The sequence below is a fragment of the Trachemys scripta genome, chromosome 7 (assembly GCF_013100865.1).
Source record: "Trachemys scripta elegans isolate TJP31775 chromosome 7, CAS_Tse_1.0, whole genome shotgun sequence".
Classification (NCBI taxonomy): domain Eukaryota; kingdom Metazoa; phylum Chordata; order Testudines; family Emydidae; genus Trachemys; species Trachemys scripta.
In genome coordinates, this window is record NC_048304.1 from 52,871,004 (window position 1) to 52,874,615 (window position 3,612).

A 3,612-nucleotide genomic window follows, 5' to 3' on the forward strand; every position below is an offset into this window, starting at 1 on the left:
TGAAAGGAAATATAGTTGGTGAAAAAGGGAATTGATCAAAAAGTTGTGTTAGATGAAAACTGTAAACAAGAAGCCCACCCACTAAGGACCCAAAGTAAATGAACACAGAGAATGACTGTTTGAATGTCTATTGACGAATACAGTTCAAAGGTGTCTAATGGAAAAGCGAGGGCCCGCTACATGAGGAAATCTCGCTTGTGGATAAACTGGGTGCAAAGAGGTAGAGCCACAGGAACATCAAATCTAAGGAGAGTGGAGCTGGACTTACAGCCAAAGGGAGGAAGTGACTCTGTCTATCGTTGAGTAATCTCTTTTTTTCTTGTTAATAACTGTACATTGGGTATTAACTGCACAGACTGAGAAAGAGTAGCGTGTACAAGCTCACAAAGGTTAATGTATTAGTAACGTATCATTTATTATTATAAGGGGTAAGTCTTTGGTAATGTTCTATATTATTTTTCCTCCCGATACGATTTTGGAGTTTAAGGGGAGCCATGGGGGAGGCGGGGTTTGATGGTTGGGGGGAAGGAAGAAGGGCCGGATTGAGGGCAGAGCGGGGGCTGGCATGAGGTTGAGGGGCTGGCTACGCGGGGGAAAACCACTCTGCTCCATGACATATTTTAGAACGTTATCTCTGAACACGGATGTTTTCAGACTTTAGGGAACTGTTTTCTTTCCAAACAGACTCCATACCAAACAATGGTGCTAATATCCTGCGCCCCATTACTCCAGTATCTGAGCATCTTCCTAATCTTCAGTGTAGTTCTCCCAAGGCTCACGCATGGTCGGGAAGCGCCCCCCAGCCCCACTTCCTGGATGGGAGAACTGAAGCACATCACCCAGAGAGACTGAGTGACTTGCCCAAGAAAGTCTGTGACAGAGCAGGGGGCAGAGGTCGGATGCTTTTCCTTAGGGATTTTCCTGTTCCCCCTCTTGTGGCTGGCTTCTGAAACACTCCTGCTTCCCCCATGTCCTTTTGCCCCTTCTCTACTCCTGCTGCTGAGCAGCCTGGTTCAGAACCGCGGCAGAGCCAGCTGGGGGAGGAGGGGCGATGGAGGCTGGAAGTCACATTGGTGCCCCCTGAGTTCTGGCCCCAGCAGCTGCTTGAGTTCCAGGCCAGACAGCTTTGACGGGCACTGGTGCTCTGCGCTGCAGCCCGCAGTTGCCTGCCTGCCTAGCCCGGGGAGAACGCGCCCAGGCCTGAGCTTGTGGGGCAGCTGCTGCTAGGCTGGGAGCGGGGCTGGCAAGGGGAGGGGCCTGGTGTCAGTGGGCTGCGGGAGAGGCAGGGCCAAGTGTGCACGTATGCAGCTCTGTGTGCAAACAAAGCATTGTGGGAGCAGGAGGAGGCTGCCGAGCAGGGCCAGGGTCTGGGCCTGGGGCCGTGGCAGGGCTGGTTGTAGCAGTCAGAGCTAGTGTGGGCGGGGATGGCGGGAGAGCTGAGGTGGCCATGTGCTGAGAGTTTGGGGCGAGCGAGGGTGGGTGGCGACTGGGGCTGAGCAACTCATACTTACTTGGCAAAGGAGATACCATGATCATGAAGGTGGTTTCCCAGGGGGAGACTCATCCATTGCACTGTGGATGTGCTGACCCCTGCTATTTCCCCAAATGCTGGAAACTCAACTGCATAATTTGTGGTAGTGGGGGACTGCGTTTGTGCTTTCCCCTGGTTTGCTCATGCAAAGACAGATGAACCTCAAGGTCTGTGAGAGCCAGAGAACGTCTGCCTTGGGAAGGTGGTGGTGGGGCAGATGGAAGGCAGTCAGGGAGGGGTGGGAGAGTCTGTGTTAAAGTAGGGGGCTGTGGGCACTGCCGTGAGTGCTCTCCTCTCAGCTGCTGACTCCTGCTGTCCTAGGTTCTTTGTGCCCCTTCTTTGGTCTGCCTTTTGAGGAGTTGTTGAGTCCAGTTTGGAACTATGGCAGGCAGGGGTGGTGCTGGTGGGAGGGTGGGGGGGGTGCCGTGAGGAGGGCGGGCTATGGCTGTCCCAGAATTTGCTTTAGCCTCCCCATATACACCCGTTTGTTACATTACTCTCCACTCTTTCTTCTGCAGTGCTGCCTATCGAGCTGGGTACCCTGCCATGAGCCGCCGCTCTCCGGCTTCCTGGCTTTGAAGGCAGGGCAGCCCTGTTGCCAGCAGCAGGGCAGAAATAAGCTCGGCCCTGGGGAGCCTGAGAGCAGCCCCCCGGTCCATGTCCTCGCCCGCCAGGGTGTGCTGCCCAGGGCAGGTGGAAAGGTTCCAGTCTCCCCACAGCCGCCTGGACTGACCCAGTGCAGCCCGGGCTCCTGGGCCCTACCCCATGCAATTGCTGGACCCTGAGGGTTCTGCCAGCCCCAATCCCCCACACCCCAGGCGGTTCTTAAGAATGCAAGTAGTCAACGGGTGGCGGGGAGCTGAGGAGCAGCCGGGGCTCCAGGCACCAGCAGGAGGAGATGAGGGAGCGCCACAGCCGCTCACCAACGGTGAGTTAAGCTACCTAAAAGTGGGGGAGGGGCCACCAGTGCCTGAACCGTGGTCCCAACCTATGCCACCCTTTCCCCCCAAGTCCCTGCCCTCGCACCACCCCTTCCCCCTGAAGCCCTGCCCTTGCACCGCCCATCCCCCCAAGATCCTGCCCCCTGCTCACTCCTCTCTGTCCTCTCCCCGTTGCTCATCCTTACTGCCGGTAAAAAGTGGGAGGGGTATGCCCTCTGTCTTTTGAAAGTGATGGGACCCCTAGCCCCACCTGTTCCATCCCTGGTCCCTCACCATTGCAGGCAATCACATAATACGATCCCACTCATAAACTTATCAGACTCTATTTTCAATCTAATGTAGTTATTTGTCCCTACTACTCCATTCTTTGGAATGAGTCGTGCCACCCACCCAGGGGCGCCAGAAGAGGGGGGCAAGGGGCCATGACCCCCACCACTTTTTACCATCCATAAGGGTGAGTGACAGGGGCAGGGGCAGAGAAGACCGAGGGGGGGCAGGGTCTTGGGGGAAAGGGTGTTGTGAGGGCGGACTCAGAGCGGAAGGGGCGGCGCAGGGGGGGTCCTCAAGGAAAGGGGCGGCACAGGGACGGGGACTAGGGTGAAGGGGCAGTGTGAGGGTGGGAGCTTGGTGAGAAGGGGCTGTGTGAGGGTGGGGCCTCGGGGGAAGAGGCAGCACGAGGGTGGTTGCTTGGAAAGAAGAGGTGGCAGGAAGGCAGGGCCTTGGGGGGAAGGGACAGGACAGGGGCGGGGCCTCAGAGAAAAGGGCGGGGCAGGGGCTTAGGGAGAAGAGGTGGTGCAGAAGTGGGGTCTTGGTGAAGAGGTAGGGCGGGGCCTTGGGGAAAGGGGTAGGGCGGGGATTTGGGGAAGGGGTGGGGCAAGGGTGGGAGATCGGGGAGAAGAGGAAGCGCGAGGGCAGGGGTTTGGGGGAATGGGTGTTGTGAGGGTGGAGCCTTCGGAGGGGGGGTGGAACAGGGGCCTGGGAGAAGGGGCGGTGTAGGGGTGGGGCCTCATGGTGGAGGGGTGGCGGGGCCACGGGTTGGGTGCTGGCAGCCCCCCATTTTTAGGGATCAGAAATTCTGTCGCCCTGAACCCACCCCCAACCAGAAAACTACCCTCAATATGACTTCCCTACACAAGAGGG

At 57.5% G+C, this 3,612-nt stretch overlaps 1 non-coding gene across 1 annotated transcript; it reads left to right on the forward strand.

Moving 5' to 3' along the window:
- The first annotated feature begins 1,503 nt into the window (after nt 1-1,503).
- On the forward strand, nt 1,504-1,666 carry LOC117881141. The gene has a single exon (XR_004646715.1). It is a non-coding gene; the product is annotated as a U1 spliceosomal RNA (small nuclear RNA).
- Nucleotides 1,667-3,612: the final 1,946 nt, after the last annotated feature.